The 17,891-nt window shown below is 48.6% G+C and overlaps 1 pseudogene; it reads left to right on the top strand.

Annotated features, from left to right (window-relative positions):
- The first annotated feature begins 13,006 nt into the window (after positions 1-13,006).
- Positions 13,007-16,894, top strand: LOC141022149 (disease resistance protein Pik-2-like; annotated as a pseudogene).
- Positions 16,895-17,891: the final 997 nt, after the last annotated feature.

A 17,891-nucleotide genomic window follows, 5' to 3' on the forward strand; every position in this document is an offset into this window, starting at 1 on the left:
CTGAACTCAAATTTTGCATTTGCCTTCCGGGTCTCAGTTTCCTGAGTCTTCAGGCAGTTCTTCAGCTCAGAGATTTCTGATTCAAATTTCTTGCAAGCAGCCTGTACAAATTCCGGGTTACAATTTGAGTAATCATCATGCAATATAAAAGTCCCAAGCACTTTGCAAGCAAAGACACTTGGCACTTGGGGGCTAATGTATGCTGAAAGATTCTATTTATAGTGCCGGTTCATGAAGGTAAGCCGGAATTAAGTCTACAACATATTCTATCATAAGTAATAGACTTGGGGGCTAGCATGGTAAGAATGACTATGGAGTAAGCAAGAGAGTTGTACCTCAGATTTTTGCTGTATCTGCTTCACCATGTCAATCTCCAAGTCCCGGCTGTTGTGCACTTGACTAATATAACCAGAAACAATGTCTTCAATGCTCAAGTTAGCATAGTCAGTGATATCCAGTCTGGCCCTGCCGCGCTCCAGCAGTTCTTCTTTAGCAGAGCATCTGGCCAGCACAGTGGGTCTTCTCGGCTCAACATATTCGGTCCGGGTAATCACCACATCCGGGTCATTGGCCGGTTGAGCTGAACTGGGGATCTTCGGGTTGTCAGAACTCTCCATGGCTTGTTGTTCAGTTGGAGCGGTGGTGTCTGGTGCAGACGGCGGCTCAGAAGCAGAGGCGTTGGGTTCAGTCAAGACCGGTTCTTCGACCGGGTGACTTTTCTTTGCCCTTTTGGTGAGCTTTGCTTGTGTGCTGAAAGTCAAAAGGTTAGTGCGAAAACATGAATAAGATAAGCATAAAATAAGATGATCGTCATTACCCGGGTGCAGTCTTGAAAGCCGGCAAGTTAGATTGCATGGAGTCACCGGAGGAAGGTGAAGTTTCCTGATAGTTTGAATCAGAAGAGTTGAGTGGTTGACGAGTGATGCCCGCCAAAGGATGAAAAGGATATAAGTTGGAGATAACCTCGGTCCGGCGCTTCCATGATGCTTCAGGTAAGCCGGAGGAGAGATCTGCATCCTTGTTGGCCTGGGTTTGCCTCCGGCTCTCATGAATCTGTTGCTTCAAAAGAAATTGAGGATCTTGATAAGCTAAAGGATGGGAAAATCTTACTTTCCGGGTTACTCTTCGGACTTTCAGCCTTGGCAAGGGCTCCGAGTCGGAGGAAAGTATAGTTACCTCTTCAATCACCGGGTTACTCGCTCCGGTGTCATCCTGCTGATAAGCAGTGTCGATAAGGTGGTTAAGAACAACAAAATAACAAGAGAAGAGCATAAGAATGAAGGGTTACCTCTGACTCGGAGGTGTCATCCAGCTGAAGCAGGTCTGAAGCGCTAGGTTTACTCCCCTTCTTGTGGGGAGCGGCTCTCCTGGCGGCTTTCTTAGCCTTCCTGGCTTTTTTAGCCGCCTCATGATCGTACTTGACCTTCCAGAACTTATCATTGGCCTGAAAAATACAACAAAGATTTCTTGAGATTAAGATGAAAATTGTTAAAATGGAAGGTAAAGTGCTCAGATCAGTAGCTTACCGTCGGAGCCGGGTTAGCTTTGTAGAAGGGACTTAAGCCTGTCCTCCCACAGTATGCTAAGCTCTTGTTCAGAAGGGACTTGGTCATGTCGTCAACGACGTCCTCAGGTAAGTCGTTGGGGCTGTGCCGCAGGGGATCATCCTTCCGGCTCGTGTAATCACACATTAAGCCGGGGCGGCGGCTCAAGGGAATCACCCGCCAGGCAATCCAGACCCGGACCAGATCAACACCGTTAAGACCATTTCCCAGAAGAGCTTTTATCTTGTTGATGGTGGGGATAAGCGGTTGACGGTCAGCTTGAGATAATTTGTCTGGCAGGGGGTGATTTGACTCCAGACGCAGGGCGCGAAAACCGGGCAGAGGGTTCTCATCAGCCGGAGAAGTATCCTGGCAGTAGAACCATGTCTGGTTCCAGTCCTTTGGGTGGCTTGGCGGTTCAGCATAAGGAAAGAGGCAATCTCTCCGTCGTTGGATTGAAATTCCGCCAAGTTCCAAGCTAGGCCCGTTGGCACACTCGTTCTGGCGGTTCAGATAAAACAGCTCCCTAAAGAGCAGTAGGTTGGGCTCTTCTCCAAGGTATACTTCACAGAACACTTGAAAGTTACAGATATTCGACACGGAATTGGGTCCAATGTCTTGAGGTCGCAGATCGAAGAAGTTCAGAACATCTCTAAAGAATTTTGAGCCGGGAGGTGCAAAACCCCGGCTCATGTGATCAGCAAATATCACAACCTCTCCATCTCTTGGTTGAGGTCTTTCTTCCGACGGGTCAGGGGCACGATAGGACATGACCTCCTTCTTAGGCAGGTACCCCGTCTTCACGAAATCATCTAAGGTGTCATCAGTAATGTTGGACCTCGCCCAGTTGCACGTAATGGGTGCCTTGGGAGCCTTGGGCGGCATTGTGAAAGACAAAAGCCTATGACAAAAGGAAATGTCCGGTTCAAATATAAGCCGGAGGAAGATTCCAGTTCAGTATTCAAGATGGCGGCTTATGAAGGGGCCTAATGATATATGGCTAATTGTGTCGGGTTATCTAAGCCGCTGTGGATATCATAAGTAATTCACTTTGTTTAAAACTCTATCATGAATGAGCCGGAAATTTCACAACGCATGGCCTCTTTTAAGCCGGAGATATGAGCCGCCATAGCTAACAGATGCAATTTTTGACTAAGTGTGGCACAAACAGGTTTCACAGATCACAGTAATTGTTTTGGATCAAACGATCGTCTAGAAAGGAAAAATTTCTAGACCTAGAAAGCTGATACAGCGAAGTTCATAAGCTCAGAACGAGGCCTTTTGCGGACAAAGGGGATCTACTAGCATAAAAATGAGTGAGAAACCACTACCGCAGGAGTTCTATCCTACTTTCTGGATCAAAAGAGGTCGCGGAGGCGGAACTGTGAAGAACTCGGTATGAACTACGAAGAACAGGGGAAGAACGACGAGAACCCTAATGTGAATCTACTGCATGGAGTGGCAAGGACTTACTGGCGCTGATGAGATGCGGAGGTGGCCGCCGTTTCTCTGGACCAGTTCAGGGTGATGCAGCGGCCGAGGTCGAGGAAGACAAGGGGCGCGGCGGCGGCGGCGGAGCTCGAGCTCTCGGGTGTCAGAGGAGGAAGACGATGGAGGAGAGGAGTGATGAAGGCTTATGGGCCGGGCCTATTTATAAGGGACGACTGATCAATGGGCGCGAGAAACGAGGAGGCCAAGACGTGATTATCTTGCCACAGAAACGCCTCGATTTTCGGGATAGCCATTAAAAATAAGATCCGTTGGGATATGACAGAATAAAAAATGAATTTAATGGAAGATGACGTCATGGCGGGTTACTAGGATCGAGAAGATGATGTCACGGCGGGTTATAACCTTCGCACAAGCAGAAGCCGGAAGATTTTCTCTTGAAGGGATTGAAGATTGACATGAACCGGTTCAAATCAATCTGGGGCCTAATGTTGAGGATATAACCATTAGAGTCACCCGCCCAGGAGGGGCCGGGTTACTCATAAAGATCATCACGTGAAGCCCAGTACCAAGCTTGAGGATGGCGGATCAATAATGGGCTTAAGACCCGGAGGCGGTCTAAGGCCCGTAGTGATAAACCGCCGTTATGGCAAGAGTAGTTAAGAGTCCGAGCCGGATACTGTTATAAGCCGGCCGGGACTCTGAGAGCCGCTGGACGTCAACCTCTCTATATAAAGGGACGACCCGGCGGCGGTTCAGATCGAGAGACAACAGATCGAGAGCCAGGCGTAGCGATTAAGCTCCCTGGTCATCAAAACCCTGAGCAATACCACCTCAACTGGACGTAGGCTTTTACCTTCACCGTAAGGGGCCGAACGAGTATAACCCTCGTGTTCCTTGTCCCGCTTAACCCCTTTAAGCTTCCTAGCTGCGATGGCTCCACGACTAAGTCCTTGCACGAGGACATCTGCCGTGATAAATCCACGACAGGCGGGGTCGACGATGGTCTGCCACGTGGCAGCACGGGACTGGTGCGGGCGCGGCGGCGGGTTCGTCCGGCGCGGACCGGACGCGTCCGGCGGCGGAGAGGGAGCGGGCTAGGGTTTCGGGACCCGGATTTGGAGGAGGGTGCACATATTTATAGCTAGAGGGAGCTAGGAGACTCCAAATGGGGTGTAGTTTTCGCCCACACGATCGTGATCGAACGACGGAGAGCATGGAAGTGACTTAGATGGGTTATTGGGCTGTTTTGGAGGGGTGTTTGGCTGCAACACACAAAAGGCCTTTGCGGTTACCCAGTTAACCGTTGGAGCATCAAACGACCTCCAAATGGAACGAAACTTGACAGGTGGTCTTCTGGTGGTGTACCAAGGCCACTTGGCAAGACTCGGTCCATTCCGAGAACGTTTAACACCCGCTCATGAAAAGAGACAAGAGGGGTGCGCCGGTGCATGTGGGAGTGTCGGATTGCAAAATGGACAACGGGGAAAAATGCTCGGACGCATGAGACGAACACGTATGCAAATGAGATGCACATGATGACATGATATGAAATGCATGACATGAACAAAATGCAAAACGAAAGACAAAACCCAACCACGAAGGGAATATCATAACACATAGCCGAAAATGGCAAGAGTTGGACTTATAAATATGGAAAGTCACATCCGGGGTGTTACACAATCTCTGTATCAGCGGCAGTTGGCTGCCTCAAGTACTCTGGGCCAAACACCTCAATCACAGCCTGGCAAAACTTGTACATTGACATCAGACATGTTGTCTCACTCATACGCACATACTCATCCACCAGATCGCCTGGAATTCCTATGCAAGCATGCGGATGGCCGCGGTGCATTTCTGGTAAGAGGAGAATCCAAGCTTGCCAAGGGCATCCGTCTTGCACTCGAAGTATGGGTCATGAGCAACCACTCCCTCTCGGATACGATTGAACACATGCCTTGCCATACGAAAACGGCGACGAAATTTATCTGGCTTGAAAAGCGGAGCGTTCGCAAAGTAATCGGCATAGAGCAGGGCGTGGCCTCTCTCCCTGTTGTGGTTCACGTCGGGAGCACTGCCAGGGACTGACCCCCTGTACCGTGGAAGCTGCCGTTGGATGTGGTTGTGAACGACCAGTGCAGCCACCACAAGATCTTCATCATCCGACGACGAATCGTCCGATGAACAAAGGAAGTGATGGAAGAAAAACTCGTCTCCATTGTCCATACCTTTGTGGGCAAAATGTCGAACACCTTGCGGTCGTGGTGGCGAAGAGGCCGCGATGATCACCTCGACGCAGCAGGCATGGTTGCCGGCCGGCTACTGGCCGCTCTGGAGCTCTCGTCGGAAGCTGCCGCGGCCGCCGTGGTACGTCGTCGGCGGTCGTGTCCCCTCTGCCACCGGCAAAGACGGCGACGGCCAAACCTCCTCCGATCGACGGCCAAAACTACGGCGAAAGCGCGGGCGTGGTGGCGGCCATGTCGAGACGTGGTTTGGTATGGACGGCCGGGGGCTGCGCGGTGAGGAGGCGGCCAGAGAATAGCGGCGGCGCCGGTGGGGAGAGAGGGTGGAAGCGTTGGGAGCGGAGGGACTGCTAGTGTCCCCGACAGGCGGGCCACGAGGGGGACAAGGGCGTGCGTCGAGGCCGTCCATGCGCGTCCGTTTCACCCCAAACCGAGCGCAAATTTGGCCCGGGATGGATCGAAAACGGACGGAATCCGGACTTTTGTCTGTTTGAGGCCACGCGTTGGACCGCGCTATTCATTCATTTTACCCCAAACGGACGCACCCGGACAAGATAGGGTCGCGCGGTGGAGTTAGCCTTAAGGCGGTTTGGCCGCGCCTGGCTTCGCGTTGGGCCATTTGGTTTGACACCCGCATATGTCGACTAGGACAGAAGGCTCTACGGAGGGCCGGCCAAAAGGTTGTGCGGAGGGAGTTAGCCAACTGGTGTAATCCCATCGTGTCAGGTCTGGTTCGATAGGGGCAACCGAGTACGGAAGTTCCATCCAGCCAGGGATCGTGACAACAAGAGTCCGGCATGCGCGTGTTTGTCCCTGTTGTGTCTCGACCGCTCGCGAGGCATCTACGCGGTGCTTCATTGTCCCCAACCAGGTACGTCGACTTGTTTCGTTTCTCCGCACGGGCAGGGCCTCCTTTGCGCGAGCCGGGTTGGGTGTGAGCAACGTGCCAGGGACGACGTGTCTGATGCTCCCTGGACATTTCAGTATTTCCCTTAGGTCGGTTTTGTTTCCCTATAATTTCTTTTTTTTTTTACCATCAGTACAGATACAAGCGTTCATATACACGCGCATACACTCCCCCCTATGAACGCACATACGCACACCCTATCCCTATGAGCACCTTTGAAAGACTGAGCCGGCATATCATCTTGAAATTTACGAAGCTACCGTAGGCGCCTCGTCATCGACGGAAACGTCTCCTCCCACTGAAAGCGCATCGCTGGAAATCCTAAAATAAATCCAGGAATAACGCGAGCACCAGGATTTGAACCCTGGTGAGTTGGGGATACCACTATCCACCTAACCATCTCAACCACAGGTTGGTTCGCTTTCCCTATAATTTCTTTGGGTGTGTGTGTGTGGGGGGGTGGGGTGGGTGGGTGGGGGGGTCTTTTGTTTTCTTTCCTTCCCATACTACGTTGTTTCTGCGACGTCTTCTTTGACTTCCCGGTGCTTTCCGATTCCCTTCATTCTTTTTGTCGGCTGAGGTTCGGTCCTTTTTGACTCTTGGCTATGTTGGTCTTGTTTTTTCTTTCCTTCCCATCCTACGTTGTTTCTGCGACGTCTTCTTTGACTTCCCGGTGCTTTCCGGTTCCCTTCATTCTTTTTGTCGGCTGAGGTTCGGTCCTTTTTGACTTTTGGCTATGTTGGGTTTTCCTTTGTGGTTGTCTTTGTTTTGCTTTTGTTGTGCTGCTTCTGTTGTTGTGTTCCTTTTTTCGAGCTGTCATCTCTGCTTGCGTTTTTCGCGGTGCGCTTTCACCCAGTGTTATCACCGTTAGGCTGACGTTTGTGTGTCCATGTTATGTCGACCGCCTCCTCCATGTCGACTGTTTCTCGAAGGAACCGAAGAAGATCGGGCGGAGAGGCAGGCATGGGAGAGGACCTGGGATTGTTCTGAGTGGGCCGAGGAGGAGGTCCTCCGTGATGCCGAGCAGGGGCACCGACGGTGTGGCTAGAAGCAGTGTTTATCAATTGCTTCTTCCATCATCGTCCCTATTTGCAAAAGTGCGTCGTCATAGGCGCGGACAAAAAAACGATGGGTGGTGACAAGCAAGCTGCATGAGAGTGGAGGTCGAGGCCGCCTGAGCAGCTCCTGGGTGTGAGCCCCGCGTCGTCCATGGCAAAGATGTTCCCTATTTCCGAGGATGATTTTTTTGCGAGAAAACTTCCAATATATTATTTTTCAATCATGACAGTACACCAAACAACAGAAAAAATGAAATTACATCCAGATCCGTAGACCACCTAGCGGCGACTACAAGCACTGAAGCAAGCTGAAGGCGTGCCGCCGTCATCGCCCTTCCCTCGCCGGAGCCGGGCAAAACTTGTTGTAGTAGACAGTCGAGAAGTCGTCGTGCTAAGGCCCCATAGGACCAGCGCAGCAGAACAACAACCACCGCCAAAGAAGAATGACGTAGATCGAAAGGATCCAACCTAAAAAAACACAAACATAGACGAATTATGACCAGATCCCAACGAAATTTTTAGGTCACCATGTATCGAGTTGTCTCAAATAAAATAACTTGATATTGTAGCGGTGGGATTTTACAGCCTTACCAAGAGGATTTGAGCGCGAGTGGACGAGATTTCATGGCTCACAATTCATACGCTCAAAAGGTGTGGTAAGATTTTTTTAAGCTTACCAACTTGTGACTTTCATTTTAAACTACTAATCTTCTGTTTTCTTTCCTTCCCATACTACGTTGTTTCTGCGACGTCTTCTTTGACTTCCCGGTGCTTTCCGGTTCCCTTCATTCTTTTTGTCGGCTGAGGTTCGGTCCTTTTTGACTCTTGTCTATGCTAGTCTTGTGTTTTCTTTCCTTCCCATCCTACGTTGTTTTTTTTGACCAGAAACAGTAGGAAAGGCTCCTACTGTGTAATTATATTAATAGAAGGATCTGTACAAGGTGAGTATTTACATCATGGGGGGGAGGGGGAGAGGGCAGACCACTTTGGGTCCCACCCAGAAGATCTAGAAAAAGAGGGGGGGGGGTCTAGTGCAAAGAGTGTACAAAATTCCGAACTAGAGACCTATTTGTCTCTTTGACCCTATGCTGCAGAAGTTCAAAGTCTTTCTTGAATCTATCAAGCCACGATCGGAAGGAAGGATCTATTGATCTGAAGTGTTTGTTGTTTCGTTCCTTCCAAAGGCTCCACGACGCCACAACAAATTTTTCAAACAGCATGGGCGTGGGGTGGTTTGTTTGTTGGTCTTCAATAGCTTGCACCCTATTCCCAAAAGGTTCCCAGTTGATGTCCAGGGCTTTCCAACATTGCTTACTAAACGAGCACGTGAAAATCATGTGCTCCACTGTTTCCTCGATGTTGCGCCCACACAGTAGACAGTTGTGGTCATCACCGATGTTGTAGTGGCGTCTTTTCAGCATATTCCGGGTGTTCAGCCTGTCGTGGAGGAGAAGCCATGCAAAGACTTTCAACTTCATAGTACATTTAGATCTCCACAGCCAGTGAAAAACTTTATGAGCGTGGACCTCCCGAAAGTAGAAACGGTAGTAGTCCGTTGATCTGTAAATATATTTGCCCCAAACATAGCTCCAGACATCCGAGTTAGAGATCATAGGTTGGAATGATGAAGCGATCGTTTGAATTTGCCGGACTTCATCAAACGCTTGGGGGGAAAGTGGCAGGTGAAAAGCCAATCCAAGAGACATGCTCCCCAAGAAATCACGGACAGAAATATCCTCATTATTTGCATATGAGTAAGCCCGAGGATGAGAGTCTAGTAACAGTTGATTAGTCCAAAGATCTTTCCAAAAGAGGGCAGTGGAGCCACACACAATATTAACATGAGAAATGCCGCGAAATGTCGGCGTGAGCTTTAGTATGTCACGCCACCAGAAAGAACCAACCGGATCCATTGCATGTGGGATTTTCTGATCATAGTATGTGTCCCAAGTAAGTTGTACCCATGGAATATCCAGTTTGTTATAAAAACTTGTGTAAAAACTTCAAGAGGAGAGCTTCATTCTGGATCTTGAGGTTTATGACACCAAGCCCTCCATTCTTCTTAGGTTTACAAACCATGTCCCAGGTAGCAAGCGAGTTGGATCTCTCACCTTGGTCAGTTTTTTTGATCCATAGACATCTTCTCCTGATTTTATCCAGTATCTCAATGAGTTTAGGTGGGAACTTGAGCGTACACATAGCATAAATGAGTAGGGACGTGACTGTGGTGTTGAGGAACGTGAGCTTCCCAGCGTACGACATGAGTGAGAGCGTGGAGGAAAGATTTCGTTCCACAGTACTAACCAGAGGCATAAAGTCAAGAAGTGTTGGTCGGGAGGTGCCTAGGGGCAGGCCAAGGTATGTGAAAGGCATGGATCCAATGGAGCATCCGAAGATAGAGGCAATATCTGCAGCCAATCTCGGGTCGAAGTTGATGGGTATTAATGTGGATTTATGGAAGTTGATCTTCAGGCCAATAGACTGGGCATAATCAGATAGAATGTTCTTGATGATCACAGCTTGTCTAGGGCATGCAGGCATGAGAAGTAACGTGTCATCGGCGTATTGGACGATCGGATAATCCATATTACCGTTGGAGGGGAAGGGTAGGTGAATCAGACCTCTTCTGAAGGCATCGTTAATAGCTGATTGCAGAAGATCTGCAGCGAGGACAAAAATGAGAGGTGAGAGGGGGTCTCCCTGTCTGACTCCACGTCTGCAATGAAATTGTCGGCCTGGCACACCATTGAGCAGAATAGAAGAGCGGCCTGAGGAGAAGATCGTTCTGATCCAAGATAACCATTTTTCATTGAAACCCATGTGTTTCATAATGTTAATCATTGCTTCATGCTCAATGGTGTCGAAGGCTTTAGCAAAGTCTAGCTTCAGGAGCACAATTTGTCTTTTGGAGGCCTGGCATTGATGGATATACTGAAATGTCCAAGCCAGACAATCTTGGATGGACCGCCCTTTGATGAAACCGTATTGGTTGCGATGAATGATGCGTAGGATCACCTTTTGTAGACGATTTGCCAGCAGCTTAGTGATAAGTTTGAGACAACAGTTAAGCAAGGTGATCGGACGAAAGTCATTAACTGTGGTTGGTGATCCATTTTTGGGAATGAGAGTAATCAGGCCATCATTAATACTTTGGAGATTAAGATCACCAGCGTGGAATTGAGCACACAGCGTATAGAAGTCTTCCTTGATAATTTGTCAACAAGCTTTAAGAAATAAACCACTAAAACCATCTGGGCCCGGGGCTCGATCCGCAGGCATTTCTTGGACAACCCCATCAATTTCATCCTTTGTAAATGGGTCGGTGAGGTGATCAAGGTTGGCAGTCGGTTGAATAAGAGCCGGAAGATCAAAGCGCATTTGTGTGGGATTGGACATACCAAGCCTCTCCGTGTATGCATGAAACAAGAGAGCTTCTTTGCCTGTATGATCCTCAACCATCAAGCCCTCATCAGTTTGGAGTAAAGCCACATTGTTCTTCCTGTACCTCTCAGTGGCAATTGCTTGGAAAAACTTGGTATTTTCATCTCCGAATTTAACCCATCCTACGTTGTTTCTGCGACGTCTTCTTTGACTTCCCGGTGCTTTCCGGTTCCCTTCATTCTTTTTGTCGGCTGAGGTTCAGTCCTTTTTTACTCTTGGCTATGTTGGGTTTTGCTTTGTGGTTGTCTTTGTTTTGCTTTTGTTGTGCTGCTTCTGTTGTTGTGTTCCTTTTTTCGAGCAGTCATCTCTGCTTGTGTTTTTCGCGGTGCGCTTTCACCCAGTGTTATCACCGTTAGGCTGACGTTTGTGTGTCCATGTTATGTCGACCGACTCCTCCATGTCGACTGTTTCTCGAAGGAACCGAAGAAGATCGTGCGGAGAGGGAGGCATGGGAGAGGACCTGGGATTGTTCTGAGTGGGCCGAGGAGGAGGTCCTCCGTGATGCTGAGCAGGGGCACCGACGGTGTGGCTAGAAGCAGTGTTTATCAATTGCTTCTTCCAGCATCGTCCCTATTTGCAAAAGTGCGTCGTCATAGGCGCGGACAAAAAAACGATGGGTGGTGACAAGCAAGCTGCATGAGAGTGGAGGTCGAGGTCGCCTGAGCAGCTCCTGGGTGTGAGCCCTGCGTCGTCCACGGCAAAGATGTTCCCTATTTCTGAGGATGATTTTTTGCGAGAAAACTTCCAATATATTATTTTTCAATCATGACAGTACACCAAACAACAGAAAAAATGAAATTACATCCAGATCCGTAGACCACCTAGCGGCGACTACAAGCACTGAAGCAAGCTGAAGGCGTGCCGCCGTCATCGCCCTTCCCTCGCCGGAGCGGGGCAAAACTTGTTGTAGTAGACAGTCGAGAAGTCGTCGTGCTAAGGCCCCATAGGACCAGCGCAGCAGAACAACAACCAACGCCAAAGAAGAATGACGTAGATCAAAAGGATCCAACCTAAAAAAACACAAACATAGACGAATTATGACCAGATCCCAACGGAATTTTTAGGCCACCATGTATCGAGTTGTCTCAAATAAAATAACTTGATATTGTAGCGATGGGATTTTACAGCCTTACCAAGAGGATTTGAGCGCGAGTGGACGAGAATTCATGGCTCACAATTCATACACAAGATTTTTTAAAGCTTACCAACTTGTGACTTTCATTTTAAAATACTACTAATCTTAGACAAGTTATACAACATTGTACGGCAAAGTATGGCACTCACGTAGAACCAAACAGCCCCTAAATACCAATTGTGAGGCCTTGATTTGGATCTCATGTAGTATTAATCACGGAGATAGTAGAGACTAGAGAATGGGGACGAGCAGAAGAGGAGAACAGAGAGAACGAGACAAAGGTGAGATTGAGCCGTTTCTGTGCATATCACAGTGATCGCTACAGCGCACCGACAGCTGGCTCTGACCCGTGCACCGCACGCACGCTCTACCACCAGGCCCACCTGCCAGAGACCACTCACAGCCAGCCAGCCAGGGACGATCGGGTCCCACCGATCTACACGCTGTCACGGCAACACCACAGACTCCGTCAAAGGTGGAGGCGGTGACAGAGAGCGGTGGGTTTTGAAATTTTGGGGAGTCGCGCCCCACACCATTTGCCCTCCCCTTTCCCCTTCCATTCTCCACCCCCGCGCGAAACGCAGGGAGAGAAACCCTAGGCTCGTCGGCGGGCGCGACCGGCGAGAGCGCGGCGACGGCGAGGAACAAAGGTGGGGGGAGTGCGTGACAACGACCACCACGCGGAGGCGAGCGGTACCAGCTGACCAAGCAGCGCGCGCGCGACGAGAGAAGGGGAGGGGGAGAAGGAAGGAGGTCCCGTCGGTGACGCGAGGCGGGGGACGGCGAACTGCTACATCTCCGGGAGAGAGAAGGTAAATCGCTCGCCCTGGTCTCCAATTCGTCTCGCGAACGGCAGGGGGAGGGGGGAGAGTGGGGGCAGGGGCGTTTCGCCCACGCCGCGTCGTCATCTTCATCGACGAAGGGTGGCTGGGAGGGGAGGCTAGGGTGGCCGGAGTCGGAGGAGGGGGGATCCAGAGTCGAGGTCGCCGGTGGAAATAGTCGCGCGCGGAGCCCTGGGTGCAAATCCTGCATCCCGCTCTTCACACATCGAGGATCTCACGGGGAACGTTTTTTCAGGCAAGTTTGTTCAGGTAGATGCGGCATTTTTCCCCAATTCACAGATGCTGGCCCTTAAGCGCTCTTTTTGTCCCCTGATGAACAGGCAAGTTCGGAGAGGCAAGTGCAGGGGGCAAGTTTGAACAGATGCAAGTGTAAGAGGGCATTTGTCTAGAAGAGAGATCAGGCAATACTGACAATAGGAGAGGATCCCCTCAGGCAATAGAGTAGTGCATCATTAGGAAATTCTGTGTTAAAAACGCCGCAATTCTGCATATACTTTATGTAGTCTCTAGCATGTAGTTCTCTGTTTCTGCATGAAATGGGTGTCTCTAGTATGCTTCTCTGTTTCTGCACATTTTTGTCAGTTTATTTTCTCCGCTGGTTAGCGAGGATCATCTGGTATCTTGCTCCAGTCTCACCCAATTGCTCCTGTGTACAGCAAAATCGCAAGTCGGCAATGGATCTGGTGGTGGCAGGGCGCGGCGAGGCCATCAAATGGCTCCTGACCAAACTCGGGGCGCTGCTTGCTGAGGACTACACTCTGATCCAAGGCGTCCGTGGTGACATACAGTTCATCACAGACGAGCTCGGCACTCTGCAGGCGTTCATTGGCGACCTCGGCCGCACGGATCCCCACTACCACGACCTCCGGACGAGGGATTGGCTCAAGCAGATCCGTGAGGTCACCTACGACGTCGAGGACTGTGTTGACGACTTCGCCCACCGGCTGCATCACGACCCCACAGCCGACCTTTGCTGCTGCTCGTTTGTTGCCTTCAAAATCTATGAGGTCTGGACGTGGTGGCCTTGCCACGAAATAGCTTCTACCCTATCTGAACTCAAGATGCGGGCGCAGCAAATTGGGGAACGGCGCATCAGATACGGCCTTGACAACCCAAAGACCAGCAGCGACAGGCCCGGTGGAGCTGACATTGGGTTCAATGCCGCAGAGAATCAGCAGACAAGGCTTGCGCTTGTTAGAACCAAGACACCTGTGGGAGTTGAAAGGGACATGGAGATGCTTGGGAAATGGATGCTGACAGCTGAGGGGCCGGCAGTGACCATTGCAGAGCAACTTCCAAGCAATAGCACTGTTGTCCGTGTGGAAGAACCTAATGCAGATCCAACAAACCATGGTGTGCTATGCATAGTCGGATTGGCAGGGGTGGGCAAGACCACAATAGCCAGATCATTATATCAAAACTTCAGTGATCAGTTTGACCGCAGGGCGATGGTCACAGTGTCACAGAAATCTGATGTAGAGGCAGTACTAAGGAGTATACTCTACCAGATCATGCCACAGGTCAGAGAAGGTACCAGGCAGCAGCGGTGGTGGGACACATCTCATGGCAGTATTGGGGGCAGCACCTTGAAGAAAGCACGTGATAGACTACAAACATTGAAACTTCAAAAACTCAAGGAAGAGCTTAAGGAGCACTTAGAGAAATACAGGTATAACATCCATCAAGTGGTCCTTTGTGTAGCTCATCACTATGCTTTCTATGCATATTACATGAAAGCATCATCGAATTGCATAACCTAGTCTTCACATGATTTACATCAGTTTTTCTTATGTTATTTGAATTCAAGTTCAACAAGATAATTTTTTGCTAGATATGTACTTTCATTTCACTCTTTGTTATTCCAACACTTCATTTACATTGTTGAAAAGTGACTCATCTTGTTATCTTTTCTTCTCATGGCAGTTACCTGCTCGTGCTGGATGATGTATGGTCTACTGATATGTTGGAGCTGATAAAGAAGTCACTGCCTAAAAGTGAGAAAGGTAGCAGAGTGATTGTTACGTCAAGATTCCAGGCTGTTGCCAGTGCTTCAGTAAGGAATAAAGGAGATTATCTTTACGAGGCTGTAATCCTCAGCGAGGACAAATCTGAAGTATTATTTATGGACATCATGGCTGAAGCTAAAGGTTGCCAGGAACAGCAAGATAAGAGCAAAATTATACCTGAACACTGGGAAATGTGCATGAGGCTGCCATTGGCGATAGTTATCATGGCTGGATATGTTGCCTGCAACCCACATATTTCTGACTGGAAACAAGTTTTTAAGGATCTGGTACCAGACTATCTGAAAACTCTTTCCCATGATGGATTAATGTGCATTATTGATAATTGCTATTTTGATATGCCACTTGAGATCAAAAGATGCTCTCTATATCTCAGTATATTTCCAAGCGGTTCGCAAAATAGCAGGAAACGCCTCTTAAGAAAATGGATCTCAGAAGCTCTTGTCAGTGAGAAACAAGGATTGAGCGTAGAAGAGGTTGCAGAAACATGCTTCAATCATTTGATAAAGAGACAGATAATTCGAGCTGTGAAGCACAGTAGCAATGGAAAGGTGAAGACCTATGAAGTTCATCACATGATACATGAGTATCTTGTGTGCAAGGCGGGTGAAGAAAATTTTGTCACTGTGGTTGGTGGCCAGTGGTTCGTTGCACCGCCCAGTAATATGGTTCGGCGTTTGTCACTTCAGAGTGATGGTTTGAAGACTGAGAGTGCAAAAAATAGCATGAACCTATCCCATGTGCGATCGTTGAGCTTATTTGGTACTTTGAATGGGTTGCTTTCCAAGCCACAAAAGTTGAGAATTGTGTAACATTTGGATCTTGAAGGCTGTACAGATTTCAAACAAGAACACACAAAAGTTGTTTGCGAACTTTTTCTTCTCAAGCACCTCAGCCTCTGCAGAACAGACATCGCAAAGCTTCCTAAAGAGATAGGGAAACTTCAGTATTTAGAGACCCTTGACATCAGGGAAACTGGTATTACAAAGTTACCCAAAACTATTTGCCAGCTGGAAAAGGTGAAGAATATACTTGGCGGGAACAAAAAGACACGGAAGGCATTGAAGCTTCCTGAGGATATGAAGAAGAAGCCAATAAAATCCCTCTGTGTACTGTCAGGCATCGAAATTGTCGAAGGACCATCTTCAGTAGCAGATTTCCGTCAGCTGACCAAGCTGAGGAAGCTTGTAATCTACAAGTTGAACATCGAGAATGAGGGTAAACTTTTCGATGAATTGAGGTTCTCTATTGAAGATCTTTGTGGCTACTCGCTCCAAACCCTTGTAATTGATGATGGGTCTGCTGGTTTTCTCAGCTCATGGGGTTGTCTCTCCTCCCCGCCCAAGTTTCTGAATGCCCTTGAGCTGTCTTGCAAACTGCAGGCGAAAGTGGTTAATCTCCCAGAATGGATCAATGAACTGGACACACTGACAAAGCTAACCCTCTCACTTGGGATGCTTAGCTCAGATGCTTTGGTGCAACTTAGCCAGCTGAGCAAGCTGTTCTCTCTCACATTTTCTCTTGATGACGCAGAACAGGGTCAAGAATCGGAAGCCACTTGCAGACAGATCCAGCTTCACTTGGAGCATCCTAACATTACCATGATGATCATAGTTCACCCTGGTGGATTCGAGAGTCTGAAGCTTCTTCGTTTTTCTGCTCCTTACGTGCCAAAATTGGTGTTTCTGGAGAAGGCTACACCGAACCTCGAAAGGCTTGATATACGGTTCTTTGCTTTTGAGGGAGTTGACGGTATAGAACACCTTAAGGTTCTGAAAGAGTTGCACTTAAGTTTACACAACAATGGAAGCCAGGGTACCAAAAAGATAATACAACAGATTTCAAATAAAGCACGGCAATGTGAGAACGGACCAAAGTTGATTGTCGATCAGTACCATTAGGTAGGCAAATTTCAGTTTTCATATCATCTTCTGTTCTTCATATCCTTCTGTCTAGCTATATGGGTGAACATCATGTTGACAAAATTTTGTTTCTCATCAGTGTCTATGGATGCGTGCTCAGCGAGGAACTTCAACTGAGTGAACCATGGCTGCTGGTGGTGAATAGGGCTGCACTTCCGATTACATGACTGCTTCCGTCCTCTGTTAATCTCTACATCAATTTCTGTTAGGAGTTTGTGTGGATAACTTCTTGTGCTTCATGTGAAGCCAATGCTTCTTGCCTTGTCCGTATGAGCTTTTGTGTATCGTGCGGTTCTTGATAATGAAAATACAGGCTGAGTCCTTGGATCTGAAGAAGACGTAACTTCTTTTACTTAGGAGGAGAATGTGGCGTTTGCTGGTGAGGTAGTGCCATAGTGTGGTGGCGAATGGTGATACAGATTTTGTTCTTAGTTGCATGGTGTGATGTGAAACTTGATAATGGTTTTTGTTCTTTGCTTGACTATGAGAAGGGATACAACAGCTGCTTTTTGAGAATTTTGAAGGTAATAAATGCTTGGTGCTCTCAGAATAGAACAGCAGATGGATCGAAACAGAGTAAAATGCTTGATTTTCCCGTGGTACTGTAAAGAAGTCGCAGGTAATTAATTTGATGACTGGTTGCATGGCTTAGATGTTGTGGTGTGACAATCGCCGATTGTGTCACCATTCCTATTTTCCTGCTTCTTGGCTCTTGCCCTGTGTTGTTTAGGAGTGTTGGATTCCGGAAGTCTGCAAACTAGCTATTTGTTCACAGGTTGCCCATTGGACAACCATCATTGTGCTCTTGCTGTCAGTGTATCCTGTAACACGTTGAAAGCACGTGCATGAGATGTATGCATTTGCAACAAATCCTTGGGATGATATTGGTAAAAGAAGGTTTGCAGTTCCTCTGGTGACACTGCAGGGTTAGTTTCCTGAAGCTGCTCGGCTCGTTTCAGTTTTAGCCGCGCCACTGTAGGATGTGCATGGCATCATGGTGGCTTCTTGTTTTTTGTTGCAGTTCGTTTCTGCTGCTTGTTAGTCCTGGAGAGTAGAAAGACGGTGGCAGTGGAAGAGGTAGCTGGTTGGCTTCAGCTTGGCACACGCAGTTATGCAGGACAGAAGTCGATGAACAACTCAATGATTTCGGTGTCCGGCACCCGGTCAACTGATACTGACTGCAGCGATGGCTGACAAGTCTATGAAGAAGAAGCCGGTGGGAATGATTGAAGATGTTTCACTGAGATTATGCAACGGGAGAAAACGATACCCACAGATGGTATTCTTTTAGGATTTATTAGCAAAAGAGCCCATGCATAGCAACGG

This window comes from Aegilops tauschii, chromosome 5 (assembly GCF_002575655.3).
Source record: "Aegilops tauschii subsp. strangulata cultivar AL8/78 chromosome 5, Aet v6.0, whole genome shotgun sequence".
NCBI classification, from domain to species: domain Eukaryota; kingdom Viridiplantae; phylum Streptophyta; class Magnoliopsida; order Poales; family Poaceae; genus Aegilops; species Aegilops tauschii.